General features: G+C 53.5%; 1 long non-coding RNA gene across 1 annotated transcript; it reads right to left on the bottom strand.

Annotated features, from left to right (window-relative positions):
* Positions 1–975: 975 nt before the first annotated feature.
* Positions 976–5,563, bottom strand: LOC144333540 (uncharacterized). Its single transcript, XR_013402264.1, has 3 exons — positions 3,693–5,563; positions 3,271–3,401; positions 976–1,522 (listed from the first exon to the last, which is right to left on the bottom strand). It is a non-coding gene; the product is annotated as an uncharacterized LOC144333540 (long non-coding RNA).
* Positions 5,564–16,758: the final 11,195 nt, after the last annotated feature.

The raw sequence follows: 16,758 nt of genomic DNA, 5'->3' as shown, positions 1-16,758 counted from the left end.
CAGGTTTGGCTGCCCGGGAATGAGATCCAATAAGCTCTGAAGGTGGAACTGGAAAGATGAGGGTGATGTAGCCAGAGGGAGCTGGTGGCTATGAGTGGGCAGGGTAGGGAGTGAGTGTGCACGGGGCACAGGGAGGCTGGTGGGATACTTCCATCTCAGGGAAGGCAGGGCCACTCTGGGAGACCCAAAGAGGCTCAGCAGGGGGCCCTGTTGGACAAAGTACATCAGGCAGCCAATGGGGCATTTTAAGTAAAAAAAAAAAAAAAGCGCTCAGACGAGCTTTGTGTATCAGACAGGCGGTGTGCACAGGGAGTGCAAGGGAGGTCCGCCAGCAGGGAGATGTCAGTAGGGCCAATGATAGGCATGGCTACGTGAACTAAGTAACAGACTGTGGGAGAAGAGCCTTGGGATGAGGAGAAGTTTGGGAGCTGGGATCCAGAGCCGCCAGCACAGCTGCTGAGCCAGCCCCACCATTCACCTGCCCTTGGCATAGTGCTGTCATGGTGCAAGCCATTGGCCCTCAGTGCAGATCTCCGGCCAGGTCAGCTGGGGCAAGGGCACCTGGGGCAGGGGACATCAGCGTCAGGGTGCCTGCAGGTGTCTGCTGCTGCCCCTACTGGCCATGCAGGAGGATTGCACCTCCCTGCACCTGGAAACCAGGAGCAGCCGCTAACTCACCTTGACCAATGAGGTGTGTGCATGTCCCTTCCTAAGGGCCCGAGAGTGACTCCGTCTCTCCCCCTCCAGCTGCAACTACAACCCATGACACACCAGGTGAATAACCATGGGTCAGCCTGAGCCTTTCACCAACATGTGAAGAGTGAATGACAGAGAGATCTCTGGTGTTTGAGCCACCGAGACTTGAGGTGTGTTTGTTACCACATGCAAACTAGCCCATTCCTGACTGATACATCCCCTCTGTCACTCCTCCACAGGCATATCTGCCTCTGCCTTCAAAAGGAAAGAGGGCACTGCTGGAGCAGTCAACCTTTATTTTTCTTCAAAACAGTGCCATCAGCAAGATTTCTTTAGCAAACACTTAAAATAGCATTTGCAAAGGACATGCCATGTCCTGTTTGAAAGGCTTTACTTACTACTGACTCCCTTAGTTCTCACCACAGTCCTATAAAGGAGTGCTATTCTTATCCCTATTTCAAAGTGGGAAAGTTCAGGCACAGAGAGAAGTAATTTTCCCAAGGTCACCCAGCTAGTAAGGGGCATAGCCAAGATTTGAACCTGGGCCCTCTGGCTCCATACTTAATAGTGGTTCCACTTAACCACTGAGATCTGCTGTCTCTTGGGAAGTGAGAGCTGGTGGTAAGAATTTCAGGGAAAGGTAATTTCATTTTGTTCTTCATGAAACATGAATAAGTGCTTATCTGTCCACTGAATAAATGAGGTGACTTTGCAGGCCCGTGCTAGTCCCTGGAGGCCTCCCGCCTCCTAAAGAAGACAGGAGGGCTTCTGGTCTTCACCAAGGTACTCTCCTGGTGGACTCGAGGCAGGCAGGCTAGTGGGTTTCCTGTTTCGATGTGGTTTAGAGAAAAAGAACAAAAGCCCCTTATCAAGCTGTGGCTTTACGGAACTTCCAGCCAATCAGCAACAAAAGACCCCAGAAGCTCCTGCATTAGGAAGCTAGGGACTTCCCCGGGACCCACCCTGTGCAGTTACCCGTCCTTCATTTTAATGCGAAAAATCATGCCTGGGGTGGAGATTTAAAATGCAAATGTTACATGTGACGTACGAGGAAGCATGTAGAGCCGCTAGAGAAACCCCTCCTACGCCTGCCCTGCTGAGACCCTTCCCTGTGAAATTAACCCACAGACTACTCTCAGGGAGTGGCCGCCCCCCCTTTCCTTTTGTGGTACTGACTTCTTGTGCACAACCTAAAATAAAGCTTCCTCGTCCTCTTTGCTGCTGTGTCTGGTGATCTCTCTTGATTTCTGTCCTGGGAGATTACCAGAACCCAGGGCAGCAAAAACAGACTCAGATCCTACCAACTCCCAGAATGCTACAGCCAGGAGGGAGCCCAGAGACTCCTCTCACGTCTCGATAATTCAGGGATAAGGACTGTCCTGGGCCAGTCATTGCGTTCTCCGGGCCTGCTCAGTCCCTCCTACCTTGGCTGCTCATCCCAGGTGAGACAACCATAGCAACAGCTCCCAGCAATCTCTAGTCATCGGGCTCAGCTGCTGCTGTCAGAGTGGCCTCCACCCCACAACTGAGGGCCTCTCTTATGACACCTATAGAAGAGGACCCACCACCAAGCCTATGCCAGGGTTGGATGGGCCCCCAGAGGCTCTGGAGCAGCCCGCAACACAGCCCAGGAGCACAGGGCAGTCGATATATCGTGGGCCAGGATGGCTGATAAAATATGGAGGGCAGAGGGAGGCAAAGGGCAGTGGGCGGCCCCCAGCAGATGCACAGCCAGCCTTCGTGCTGCAGCTGCCAGTGCTTGGTCCTGCCATGATGCAGGCGTGCCCCAAGGACCAAACAGCCGGCCGAGGGTGTTGTGCAGCTAGGCCAGCTGAGTGAGGCAGCTCTGGCGTCTCCCATCATGGCTCACTTCTCTGTTTCCTCACTCTTTTTTCTTCCTCTTCTTCTTCCGAGACAGGGTCTTGCTCTGTCACCCAGGCTGGCATGCAGTGGTGCAATCTCTGCTCACTGTAGCCTTGACCTCCTTGGACTCAAGCAATCCCCACACGTAGCTGGGACTACAGGCACACACCACCACACCTGGCTAATTTTTGTATTTTTGCAGAGACAGGGTTTTGCTGTGTTGCCCAGGCTGATCTCAAACTCCTGAGCTCAAGCGATCCGCCCACCTCAGCTCCCAAAGTGCTGGGATTACAGGCGTGAGCCACTGCGCCCAGCTGTTTCCTCACTCCTTTCCTGGGCTCACAATTCCACTAAAGCAGTGACATGGGAAGTCAGGTTTCCAGCTCTGTTTTCTGGAGGACCTGGGCTAAGAGCGGAGTCAAGAAAGATCAGGGGCTGCCCAGAGTCACTTCTGTGACACTGACAGAGTTTGGCGGGCCAGCCTCCCGACTCCTGGTCCAGGCTCGTTCTGCTGCAGCACCCTCCCTCCCCAAACCCCTGACCCACATTTCCCAAGGGGCATTGCAAGACACACAAGGACAAGGAGACATGCCATGGAAACACAGCCATCTTGTTAAACAGTTTGAGAACCCCACACTCTAAAGCCCCCTGGAGATTTGCAACACACTCACATATATGACCTTCAGTTGACCCAGCAGCTCCCAAACTCACCACCTGCAGAAACTTTGGTGACATAATCCTTTGGAGGATGCTTCATCCAGGGCTCTGGGAACAGCTGTGGGAGTCTCTTCTGTGTGCCTGTGCCTCTGGTCTGCCGTAACACATGGCTGCAAACGGGTGGCCTAGAACAACAGAGATTTATTCTCTCACAGTTGTGGAGCCCCGACGTCTGAAATCCAGGTGCAGACAGTCTTGCTCCCTCCAGAGGCTCTCGGGGGCATCCCTCCCGCCTCCTGCAGCTTCCCACTGCCCCCACATCCCTTGGCTGGTGGCTGCATCACTCTGAGCTGCCTCCATCTTCATGTGGCCTCCTCCCCTGTGCTACTGTGTCCCCTTCTGTCCCTTATGAGGGCAACTGTCCTCGGATTTAGGCCCCACCCTAATCCAGGACCATCTCCTCCCAAGATTCTTACCTTAATTATATCCTCAAAAGTCCTTATTCCAAACAAGGTCACATTCTGAGGTTCTGGATGGACATATCTTTTGGGGTCACTCTTCAACTCTCCACAGCCCCCATTTTCTTCCATCCCTTTTGAAGTTGCCTGCTCAGCCTCCTCCCCTGCTCTCCAGGGCATATGTTCAGCTACTTGTTCCCGTTACCTTTTTCTACCCTCTTTCCCCCTCTGTTAATAAAATCCCCTGGGACCTCCTCCCCCACCGTCCCTGCCATTCCCAGAGGCCATAGGGAAACTCTGGTCCAGCCACAGTGGTCTGGCCACACGGGGAGCCACGTGGTGACTTTCATCTCCAGCCAGGACGACACCAGTCTGCAGTGCCCAGCTCATCGTCCAGACGGGATCATCCAGGCCTCACACCCCTGCAGCCCCTCACCCGCCCTCTTCCAGGTCCTCTTCAGGCCCTGGCATTTGCTCAGCGACAGTCCAGGCAGTTCAGGCTTCAGGGCGCTGGGTGGGCCGCCAGGAGCTGGCTGCCACCCCTCGAGGTGTGTGCCGAGCAGAAGGTGAGAAGGCGCTGTGCTCCTGAAAGTGCCTCTGCAATTCCACTGAGCACGTCCTGGCAGGGGCCGCTACCTTCTGTTCTGTCCTGAGGGCCGGGGTTAGGCCACCGAGAATTCCAGCACTTACTCTTGGCCGTCACCTGCACTAAGTGGGGAGGCTGAGTGCACGGAATATTATTTCAACAGCCTTTAAGAAAACTAGCTCCACGTCATAAAACTCTTGGCTGGTACCTTTGCTCTTTAGCTTCAGACTTAAATGCCATCGGCGTGTTTCTCAGCAACATTAATTAAAATCCTTTTAAAGACCAGGCTGTTCTCCACACAGGAAGGCTCTCACCTGGGGAGCACTTTCACAGGTGAATTGGCTCCTTAAAAGCTTTTAAATTAATGTCATTCCCCATAATTCTTATTTTTCCAAAAAGTAAGTTTTTACAACTTCGCTGCCTTCCTCCCCAGCGAGCTGAGCAGTTGAGGGGGAAGTGGGGGCAAGGTGGCTCTGAAGAGGGGCTCTCCATGGGAGGCCGGCCCGGCCAACAGCGCTAACGTGTGTGGAGTCTGCACGGGGGCATTGCTTCAATGACTCGCTTCCGGAAAGGGAGGGCTCCCCTGCTTGACTTCACACACTGTTTCTGTTCAGAAGCAATGATCCACAGAGGACTCCTCGGCCCCCACGTTTTGATCTTCCGTGGAGATACAGATACAGCCCAGGACTGGAGCTTGGCCCCCTGCTCAGCTCAACACGAGTGACACTCACCCCAGTAACTGGCACTGTGGGCACCACTGGTGTCCTGCGCAGGGCCAGAGACGTTTCATCTCACTCAGTCCTTTCAGCTGTACCGTGAGGCAGCTGTCGTCATTTCCTTTCAAAAATGCAGAGACAGGCTCAGAGAGGCCAAGTCATTTGTACCAGCTAACACAGCAAGTAAGTGGGAAATGAGAATTTTATTTCAATTCTTCTGGCTCCAAAGTCTGTTTTATTTTACCTAGGCTACTTTGTGAAAATTATGAAGAGCGAGTTAATTTCGATAGTCATTTAATAAAGATTAAAGGTAAAACAAAGAATGAGGGTGCCGAAATGCTTGGCTGGTGTTGAGAGCCCAGGCTCACACTGTCCGCCCCGCCCCGCAGTGGTTCTCAGCCACCAGCACCCCCTCTCCACCTGCTAGAGAGACCGTGAGAAAGGCAGGGCTCAGAAGGCTCTTGGGGACTCCGCAGCAGAGGCCTCAGAGGCTGGAGCAGAGTCCGGTGTGGCTGTAGCCCCAGCTGGCTCCAGGTGGACAGATCAGCCCAGGGACCTTCAGTGTCTGAGTCTGTGGGACAACAGGAAACCCAGGTGCAGCAGCCGCCAGGCACAGCATGCCCCAGGCACAGCACCCTCAGGCACAGCATCCCCCAGGCATAGTACCCCCCCCCGAGACACAGCACCCCCCAGGCACAGTACCCCCTAGACGTAGCACCCCCCAGGCGCAGCACCCTCAGGCGCAGCACCCTCAGGCACAGCATCCCCCAGGCACAGTACCCCCCAGAGACACAGCACCCCCCAGGTGCAGCACCCCCTAGACGTAGCACCCCCCAGGCGCAGCACCCTCAGGCACAGCATCCCCAGGCACAGTACCCCCTAGACGCAGCACCCCCCAGGCGCAGCACCCTCAGGCACAGCATCCCCCAGGCGCAGTAGCCCCCAGGCACAGCACTCTCAGGCGCAGCACCCCCTGTGACGCAGCACCCCCCAGGTGCAGTACCCTCCCCGCCATGGAGCTGCTGCTCTGCATCTGCTGAATCGAGAATGGCAGGAGGCACCACATCAGCCGGCTTCCATTGAAAGCAGAGCCTAAGATGCAGAGCTTTTCAGGCCATCCTCTGTTGGGGGCTGTGATCCCCACAAACAGGAGTAAGAGCAAGAGTAGGAGTGAAACGGGAAAAGTTCCCTCGTCCCCCTCACAGGGTGTGCAATGGGGGTGTGACTCACTTCTTTATGCCCCGCTCTCAGACCTCTAGGGGAGCATATAGACGGGCAGGCTGTGGGGCTCTGACCCCAGGCAGTGTCTAGGGGTGAATGTTTTCAGCTCCTGAAGCCCCAGTGGGCATGCGTCAGTGTGCTCTTTTAGTTTTGCCATCTTTAGGTGGCTTGTGTTAACCAGCTCAATTACACCCTCTGCCTTGTCGCAAGGACAAAGGGCTTTCTGTATCCCAAGTTCTTCCTTGGTGTACCGGAAGGATCAGGTCACACGTGGGCTTGGAGAATGAGTGCAAGGTTTTATCAAGTGGAGGTAGCTCTCAGCAGAGGGGAAGCCAGAAGCAGGATGGAGTGGAAAGATTTTCCCGGGGAGTTGGGCTGCTCAGCGGCCTGGGCTCTCCTCTGACTGCCCCAGCTAAACTCCACATCATTCTGCTTCTGCCCGTCAGTGGCCTGCCGGCATGCCGGTGTGTGTCAGGGCATTCCTCTCCACATCCAGCCACCCGTGTGTTCCTCCACTGATTTGCTCCTCTCGACATCCAGCTGCTTGTGTGCCTGCCTGCTGGGGTCTCAGGGCTTTTCACAGGCACAAGATGGGGGCGTGGCAGGCCAGGGTGGTCTTGGGAAATGCAACATCTGGGTGTGAAGGCAGGAGTGCCTGTCCTCACCGAGGTCCATGGGCACAGGCCCGGGGGTGGAGCCCTCATCAGGGACCTGCCCTTCTTCTCTACCCAGCACTTCCCTGCCCCTCTCCCATATCAGGAGGAAGAACCGGCACCAGGGCGTTTTGTCAGCTCACCCAAGACCAGCACTGCAGTGGGCCACAACCCAGGCGATGTACAGACGGGGCCCAGGGCCACCCGGCCGGGGAGGAAGGGTGACGGCTGACTCTATCTCCCACTGACCAGCACTTGCCAGAGGCCAGAACCCTCCAGTGGCACAAGTGTTGATTCCCAGGGGATTCCAGCGTCCTCACCCTGACATCAGTAAGAAGCCAGGGCCTGGGACAAATTACGGGACAGCAGGTGGATGCCCAGCAGGGAACCCAGGAGGGGGCTTGGCCACCACACTGTCACACCTTCCTCTGCATCCACGAGGACTCTCCCAGGAAGGTCTGTGCCGTGCACACATTACACTGCTGTGGGTTCTGAGGGGCTTGAGGAGGTGCTGGGCCTCGCATCTGCACCAACAGGGTTCAATGCAGATGAGGGGCAGGACGCAGGAGCCCAGGAAGGAGAGGGCGCCCGGAGAGGTGAACTTCCAGGGGCTTCAGGAACCCCAGGAGGCTCTGCACGTCCAGAGGCTGAGGAGTCAGCAGAGGCCTCAGATTCCTGGATCCCACAGGCCACAGACGAGGTCTCGCATGGAAACAGGAACCACTGCATTCCTGAATGAGCTGGCCTTGGAGGGGCGGCCCAGCCTGGGAGATGGGTGCTGTCCCCATCCCTGTACACTCTGATCTAAATTAAAACTTGAACTTCTCACCAGTTTAAAGCTTCTCTCCACCTCCAGCTCAGGCCTGACGCACAAAGTCCTCGCACAGTGGTGCAGAGCAGAGGCGGCCGTCTCCTTCCACCCTCATGCTTCTCCTTCTCCACCCGCCACCACGGTTCTCTAGGGTGGGAGGAGTGTGGGAGGGGAGACAAGGGGCTGTTGTCGCCTGCACCAGTGACCTGCACTGACGTTTGCCCACACACTCACCATGGGGACCTCTGGCGCTGCCTGTCCTCATGCTATCCCGGCTGACCGCTGCCCACCTGCCCCAGCTCACGCCCCCAATGGCCCAACTCTCTCATCTTTCCTGCCTTCCCCTTGGAAGGAGTCTTCAAGCTGGCTGGAACTCAGCCATTTTCTGGGGCCCCCACCCAGTAGCTTGGTCTCATCCCAGCTAGAGATGCAGAGAGATGTGGCTCCCAAGGTGGGCTTTGGAGGCAGGGCCTGCAGCCCAGCCAGGATCAATGCCAGCTGGCAACGGGCATGGCAGAGGCTAGCCGAGACCCAGAGAGGTGGGCCCGATGCTTCCTCCATCCACACCAGGCAGGGGCCACCCCGTCACAGAAGAGTCTGGACCCAGCCCAGAAAGACAGGGGGAAGAAACCCAGAATTGGCAGAGTTCACACAACTGGGCTGATCCGGAAGACATTCGGTTACGCTTGTGTTATCAGGCTCCGCGGAGCCTTGGTTCCAAAAATAAGCCTGCTTATGGAAAAATAATAATCATTTTTTGAAAGTTTTCATTAAAGTATAATACACAGACAGAAAAGTGTGCATATCATAAGTGTTGGGCTCAGTGAATTTTTTTCATGAACTAGGGATACCCATAAAAAATAGTTACTTTTTAAACTTTGCGTGTGTGGCCTCGGAGAATATTGTTCCACTGCACAGGAAATGAGGCTTCCTGCCAACAAGGGTCTTTAATCCCCTTGCAGAGCCCCTCACAGACACACACCGCCCAGAGAGGTCCCAGCCTCCAAGTGGAGCATTCGGGCCTCCAGGAGGAGAGCGGCTAGCGCGTTTCTTGATGGGGACCTAGGGGCCGATGTAGAACACACAGAATGGTCATGCATGAGAATTATCTGTGAAGCTTGCAAAGCCCTGGCTGCACCCCAGGCCAATTAACCAGAACCACGAAAACGGGACCCAAGCGTCGCATTTGTGAAAGCTCTCCAGATAGCCCCATAGGCAGCCCAGCCTGCGGACCATGACTTGAGTTCACTGTGTCATCTGTGTAACTGGTTTAAATACACTACACCTAGTTCCCATTCTAACGGTGGTTTAGACAATCTAAAGGAATCCTTTCATCTTATGCGAGAAGTTAAAGAAGGGCCTGAGGTCTAGTGGGCCCGTGTGGTAGCCTGCTCAGGCTGTCATGACAGCGTACCCCAGACGAGGGGCTTGAACAGCAGGTATCCTCACAGTTCTGGAGACCCGAAGTCCGAGATCAAGTTTGCAGCAGGAGTGGTTTCTTCTGAGGTCTCTCCCCTTGGTTGTAGACACCATCCTTCCCCTGTGTCCTCACTTGGGCATCCCTCCCTGGCTGCTGTGTCCTAATTTCCTCTTCCTATAAGGACACCAGTCACTGGGGCCCACCCCAATGACCTCACTATAACTTCATTACTTCTTTAAAGACCCTGCCTCCGAATACAGTGACACTCTGGGGTACTGACGTTAGAACTTCAATATATGAAAATATATGAATTGAGTGGGACACAGCTCAGCCCATAACAGCCAGACACATCTTACCTGGTGTCAGCAAAGGTGCCTGGTGTCAGGTCTGGAAATACGGGGTAGGGGAAGCCCCTTACAGGGGACGCTGTCTTCCTGAGAATGCAGTGTGATGGGCCGTCCTCTGGATGAGCTGGGCTTCCAGCACCCGGAAAACCAGACCTTACCAGCAGCCCCCGCTCTGGCTGGCTTTCCTTGGCTGCTTCGAAGGAATCTCCACACTTCACATGGAGGCTCTGCCATGCAGGTGAAGGTGAACTTCAGCAGAAAGAGGTTGGGGAAAGGTTGGGGAAAGGTCGAGCCTGTTGCAATAGTCCTGGGAATAGGCCACTGGGAGACGCACTGAGGCGTGGGCTGTGAGGGTGTGTGTCATCCGTGGAGTCATTTGCAGATGTCTGCAAGCAGAAAGAGAGCCAGACTGCACGGAGGACTCACCATGGAGGCCTGAAGATGCCACACTTGACGTGCAAGGGGCAGCAGCCCAGCTCCAAGACCTTCTGGAAATGCGTCTCTGTCTGGACTCCATAACTGCAAAGGTGTTTTATTTCCTGGAACTTTTAGATCAAAGGACATTGTTTTAGGACTCTGAGCTGCTATTTCCATTTCTCTGGAGAAATTGTAAGAGGCAACAGCCAATTACTATCAGTGAGGGTCGAAGCAACAAGAAAGAAAAGGGCTGTTTTCCCTTCAACAGTGAGGCTCATCAAAGACCATAGAGTTTGCCAGTCTCACTCCTCAGGAAATGCATTGCTTGAAAGAAACTCTGCCCCAATAGAAGGTACTGAATGGAAATTCCTTTGGCAGGAGGAAAAAGAATCAAGCCCTGTGAGTGAATTTGCACCAGGAAATATACTCTTACGTGCTCTTCGAAGCCACCAAGAAAAGAGAATATGCCCCACTTGCTGCTTCTAGGGAGGTGAAGGCCGTCTCTCCACTTACCTTAGCTGGTGGGGGAGCCCCCTGGGTGACCTCACCTTGCCCAGACCACCCGTCCACCACTGCTTCCCTCAACCTTCTTCCTTAAGAATAGTGACACGGCTCAACTGGAATGTTCCGGATAAAAAGAGACGCTTCATGATCACTTCCACTCACATTACTCCCCTTTCCCTTAAAAAAGAGTTAAACGTTGCCTGGGTTTTATGTGTAAGTGGATCCGAAGACCACCCACGTGTTGGGAAGCTGAGGTTGCCAGAAACATTCCCCGATTTCCAATATCTCCCTTCCTGGAGCTGAGAGCTTCATCTCACTTCTGGCGGCTTAGTGTTTTGCACAAAGGTATGAGTTCTCAAACATTTTTAAGCAAGAGAACCACTTGTAAAATAAAATTTTACACAGCAATTTCTAAAACGGGGTGGGGGGCACCCTCGTCAATCCCCAGTGCGTCGCTCCATCTGTCCATGGAGTCCCACCATGTGCCAAGCACTGCACAAGTCCCCTGTGTCCCTAAGGATACAAATATCTGAGACGATCTCATCGTGCACTCAAGAGTATTGACAGCCTCCAGCAGGAAAGATGCTGCAGCAAACAGAAAACTTTGATTCACTGAAATGAAATGTGTCGAAGGAGAAACAATGAGGAGAGATGGAGTGTGCCTCTGACCAACTACACTGTAAATGGGTCAAATTAATGCGACTCCAAAACCTTAACTAAATGATTCTGAAGATGAAAGAAGAAAGGGATAAAAATAATGCAACATTTCTGGAAAGAGGGGCAGTGGAGGAGGCTTGCCTTTGGGGATATTAAAACAAGTGAGAAAACAATCAAAACAGGAACTTCATGGTGTAGCCGACGACAGGTAGAGGATGCTCCTGAAAAAGACGCTTCTAGCAAAGGCTGAACACGTGGCCAAAGTCGCATTACGGACAATTAGACTGAGGATGGAATTTTCAATTAATAGTGCTTAAAAGTGTGACTCCTTGGGAAAAAAAGTCAGGTTAGAATGTCACTCCACACCATATCCCAAAGCAAATTCCAAATAGATTGACAAGCTGAACATCGAAAAGAAGCCATAAAATCTTTCAAAGAAAATAGAGGTGAATATTTAACTGACTTTAGAGTAAGTCGGGTAAGATCTCTTAAAGTACTATATTGTCTTAGTCCATCTTCTGCTGCTATAACAGAGTACCTGAGGCTGGGGAATTTATTAAGAAAAGGAATTTGTTTCTGCCAGTTCTGGAAGCTGGGATGTCTCAGGCTCAGGGGCCACATCCGATGGGCTTCCGGCCAGGGCCTCGGGCTGCATCAGAGAATGGCCATTATAACAGCCCCATGCTCATGGTAACCAACCCACTCCTGTGAGAACCCATTGATCTACCAATCCACGAAGGGACTACCCACCTCCTAAAGGCCCCGCCTCTCGATACTGTTACCTGGATTCAGTTTCAACATGAGTTTCAAAAGGAACAAACATATTTCCCTTTGAAACATTTCATAGCAGGATAAAAACAAACAACAAAGGAAAATTTTATCTAAAATGGGAAAGTATTCATACCTCAAATAATAAAATTAAGCAAATAAGAAGTCAGGAAAAAATATGATCAACAAAGGTAACAGAGAGTTCATATCCTTACTGTAAGAAGGGTGCGTTCACACAATTATTTTTTTAAGCCAAGCTTTCCGTAGGAAAAAGAGGTAAAGACCTCATAGGCAACTCACAGAAGGAAAAAAGTAGAAATGGATGATGAATGTAAAAAGTGTATTAAACCACACAGACAAGTATTTTCTTCTTTATACATTTTTATGTTTTCTAAATTTTGTAAATGACCATGTTATTTTCATAATCAGAAAAGAGTACAGCCAGTGTGAATTCATCTAGATAAAGCTCAAAGCTAATTTTGGAGCCAGGAGTCAGGACAGGGTTCACCTCCAGGGGCTGATCACTGCCTGGGGCGGGAGGATGCACCTGTGTTCTTTCTAAATCTTGATTTGCTGGAGATCACATGGGTGTGTTCAGTATGTCAACATTCATCACAGCGTACAATTCTAAAGTATGTACTTATCTGTATTTGTATATGCTTTGATTGATTTTTAAAGCTTAGCAAACTCAAAACATGTACATGGCAAAAGATATCACCAAAAGTACAAAAAAAATGTGTATACATATATATTTAGATGGAGTCTTGCTCTGTCACCAGGCTGGAGTGCAATGGCACGATTTCGGCTCATTGCAACCTCCACCTCCTGGGTTCAAGCGATTCTCCTGCCTCAGCCTCCCGAGTAGCTGACAAAAAATAGTTTTAACGCAGATGACCAATAAGATGTTAACGCCTAAAATATACAGTAAGCATTTATGAAGCCACAGGAAAAGGCCAGACATCCAGCAATAAAGTGGGCAAGAGATATGAATGAGCAGAAGTGAGTCACAGCAAGTAAATCCAGCAAACCTGAAAAGATGCCTGAAGTCACAAGCAGTCAGGGGAAGGCATATTTGCACAACAGCGAGACATCATTACACCCATCAGGCCACGAAAAAAATTTTTAAAGAAAACTGTAACACACTTTGCTGGTAGGGAGATGGAGAAAGGTCTCTAACACACTGCTGAGGGGCGTGTTAAGATCCTGGCCTCTTTAGGAAGCTGCAACTGCTATTACGATTAAAATGCACAGAGCCTTCAGGTTGAATTCAAGCTAGTGGAGAAGCTGAGCAGATACCGCCACTTTGCATTTTCAGGGAAACATTTCTTCTCCTCCTGGTCTTCAAAGTCGTATGAGTTCCACTGTTGGATTTTCCTCATTTCTTCATCCTGGAAGGAGAGGCTGGCCCAGACCAGGGTCCATTCCCTGGTGCTGTGAGGACTCGTTCGGTCCTCGGGAGGCCTGGACCCATGCACAGGTCTCCTCTTGGGTCCCCTGGCTCCCACTCTGCCACTCTGTCCATCGTGTGCACTGCAGCCAGCAGGAGCCTCTGAAAACACATCTCAGATCATGACACCATCTCTTGGTTGCACTTGAATGAAACGTTCCTACCACACTGTCCGGGTCTGTCCCTACCAGCCCCTCCAACCTCCTTTCTCCAAACCCTCAGTGTCCTCCTGGCCCAGCTCTGCCCCTCCGACCTGTTTCAGTTTCTGGGCTGCACCGAGCTCTTGGCCACTTGGTGCCTCTTGTGGCCTCCAGTGCTGTCCCTTCCGTTCCCTGGGCGTGGAGAGGCCTCCATGTGTGCTCCCTGTCCCAGGAATATTCCCAGCACTTGCACGGTGATGATTCATGAGTCTGTCTCCCTGGAAGGCTGGAGCTCGGGAGCTGGGACCCTCCACCTCACCAACCGCCACACCCCAACCCCAACAGTGTCCTGCACGAGGAAGGAGCTGTAAGTACTGATGAATGGCACACTCGGGCCTCCTGCCCTCTGGCAGCTGAGATGTGAATGGCCAGCATTGTGTGCTGGGAGAGGGAGGGTGGGAGAAAGGAGGCAGCCCCAGCCATCCTGGTGTCTCCTGGCGGTGGCAGTGCAGGCCCAGGACCTCAGGCCTTCCCTCGCTGGCCAGGTGTCCTCCCAGCCCCTCCCATGCTGGGTGTCCAGACAACACCCTACAGGCCCAGAGGCCACTCTGGTCTTAGTCTTGGTCCAGGCCAAGCAGTGGGACTGTGACCTCTCCATCCCTCTGTTTCTTAACCTAAAAAATGGGCAAGGGGGAGGAAGAGGAGGACAATGACTCCCAGGGCCAGCTCCACAGATGTGAGACCTGGGCAGACTCACAGGGCCCGGCTGAGCCCACAGGGACCCCATGCTCTGTTGAACGCCTGGCCATCGCTGCCTTGGAAGTCTGAAGGCCTTCTGAACTGGGGGCCCCCACTTCCATTTCACCCTAGGCCCCAAAAACAGCACACCCAGACCTGAGAGCGCCTATGCAAGAGAGCTGTGAGCTGAGGGCTGAGGCGTGGGCTGCCAGGCTGCACCAGGCTTGCAGGGGCTGCTGGCCTGACTCCTCACAGTCTGAAGACACCTGAGGACTCCTGCGGCCATCGGCCACCCCCCAACTCAGGAGGCAAGTGGTGGAGAAGCCCAGAACCTTTTGCTTCTCTCCCCCACTGCTCTGGAGCCCCCTCTGTGCACTGAGAAAAGCCAGGCCACTCCAGGAACTCGCCCTGCAGCTTCCCATGGACACGCTACAGCTCCTGCTCCTCACGTTTGGTGAGCGGACTGTAAACCCCTCTCCTCTCCCAGGTGGGCCCTCACCAGGCAGCTTTATGACAGGGATGATGGGCCTCGAAGGGCAGAGAACTCTGTTGAATGTCAATATCCGGGCTCATTAGGAAGGAGATATTTCAAGAATTATATATGCAAACAGTGAAAAGGCAAATGGTTTTAATAATGACTTATTAAAAGGCCTTTCCCCGGACTGAGAGTCCCATAGCGCATAAAGCCCCCAGCACTTAGCGGGATGGATTTAAGCAGCAGAAGGCACACTCCGTGCAGTTCTCCCCACAGCTCTGCTGACACGGGTCCCCTCCTGGGGGCTCTGGTCTGGTTTGTTTTTCAGCCACCCGGGAGGCTCAGGTCTGGCTGGGTGCTGGGCTCCCATAGCTGCTTCTGGCTGCAGCTAGAGACGAAATGTGGACTCCAACTTCTTCCAGAGCCTTCTGAGGGCACATTATAAACCCAAGTCAGCCCTGGTGAGGCACCTCCTCTCTGTGCCTCAGTTTCTTGCATCTGTGGCTGGGTAGGGGCTCAAGTCGTGGGCTGTGAGCCTTCTCCATGGTGGGTGCCCCCCTCCATCCAGATCGCTGCCAGCCATGCTTGGATGGGCCCAGGACATAGAGCAGAGGGCAGCAGAGCCGGCTAAACCTGGTACTCAGGTGCCAGCCCCACAAGAGAGCCTCAGTTGAGGGATGAAATCCAAGATTATTTCGATACCTTCTGTTCTAACTTTGGAAAGCAGATGAGAGAAACACTTGAGTTGACCTCTGAAAGTACAGCCTCTAAAAGCGAGATCTTGAATTCACTTCACCTCCTTTCCATCATCTGCAACACTTTTTCTGCTGTGTGTTAATAGCTCTTGAGAAAAACGAGGTTGGCTCAGCTGGAGGTGGGATGGGCTCCCCTCGAGGACCAGCCATGGGAGGGCAGAGGAAACCCACAGGATACCGGGTGACTACCTGGGGAGTGGGGTACAGAGGCAGGACACCAGCCCCGGGGCCCTGGAGGGGCCCAGAAGACCCTCACTCCTTGAGGGAGGCCAGGACGAGAGGCAAGGTGAGGGAAGCCAGCTCCTAGACACAAGGAGGGAGGCCAGGACGAGAGGCAAGGTGAGGGAAGCCAGCTCCTAGACACAAAGAGGGAGGCCAGGACGAGAGGCAAGGTGAGGGAAGCCAGCTCCTAGACACAAAGAGGGAGGCCGGGCAAGGTGAGGGAAGCCAGCTCCTAGACACAAAGAGGGAGGCCGGGCAAGGTGAGGGAAGCCAGCTCCTAGACACAAAGAGGGAAGCCAGGCAAGGTGAGGGAAGCCAGCTCCTAGACACAAAGAGGGAGGCCGGGGGAGGAAGGGCAGAGTGCCAGATTGGAGCCCAGGTAACTGCCAAGGTGATGGAGCCCTGCAGGCGGCAGGTGTGGGCTCGGAGACCTCAGCTGGGCCAGAAAAAGACCCAGTGCAAGAGTCAGGAAGTGCTGATCTGGGCAGGGCCTTGGACAGCAGAATCCAGCGCCCATTCTACAAGGAGAAAATCAAGGGGCAGACAGGCGAGGCACGGCCCCCAACTCTCATGGGGAGTTGGGGCTGAGCTGGGGTCTGCACCCGGGTCCTATACCTCGAGGCAGAGCCCACTCCAGCAAGCCAATCTGCACAAGGCTGGACCAGTTAAGGAATGCAATGCAAGCAACTGGCCGCTCCCAATGTGAACAGCTTAGTGTGAACTCTGCTCCAAGCTGGACAGGGCAACGCCCAACCCTATTTAATCGATGTATAATGAAGTCGGGGTCCATCAGTAAGGCCCTCTGGGACCCCACCCTGACTTGCCCTTCCAGCCTGACCTCCTTGGGAGTACAACTTAGTCCCTGACTGCACCCCACACAACACACCCAACCCAATGGAGCCACTCCCCTGGGATCTCCCCGACTCCAACCACACTAGACCCAGCCCTGCTTCAGAGTGACCAATTCCCTCCCATTTGCCTAGGCCTCAGGGTGGAGAGGGGACTGTTTCCCTGAATCCAGGACTTTCCCTTTTAAAACCAGTGAATTCCCAGTCAAACCAAGATGAGCTAGAGACGCTAGCCCTCTTATTCCAGCCTCATTCCTTCCTTCACATCCCCACAGCCCAGACCAGCCTGCCCCTTCCGGAGGGCCTTTCCCATGCACCCAGCCTGACTGTCCTCGTGGGACCTCCCTGCCGTTGACCAC

This window comes from Macaca mulatta, chromosome 12, assembly GCF_049350105.2.
Source record: "Macaca mulatta isolate MMU2019108-1 chromosome 12, T2T-MMU8v2.0, whole genome shotgun sequence".
In the NCBI taxonomy this organism is placed as follows: Eukaryota; Metazoa; Chordata; class Mammalia; order Primates; family Cercopithecidae; genus Macaca; species Macaca mulatta.
The sequence above is the reverse complement of the archived record's forward strand: the minus strand, read 5'-3'. Positions and strand labels throughout refer to the sequence as shown.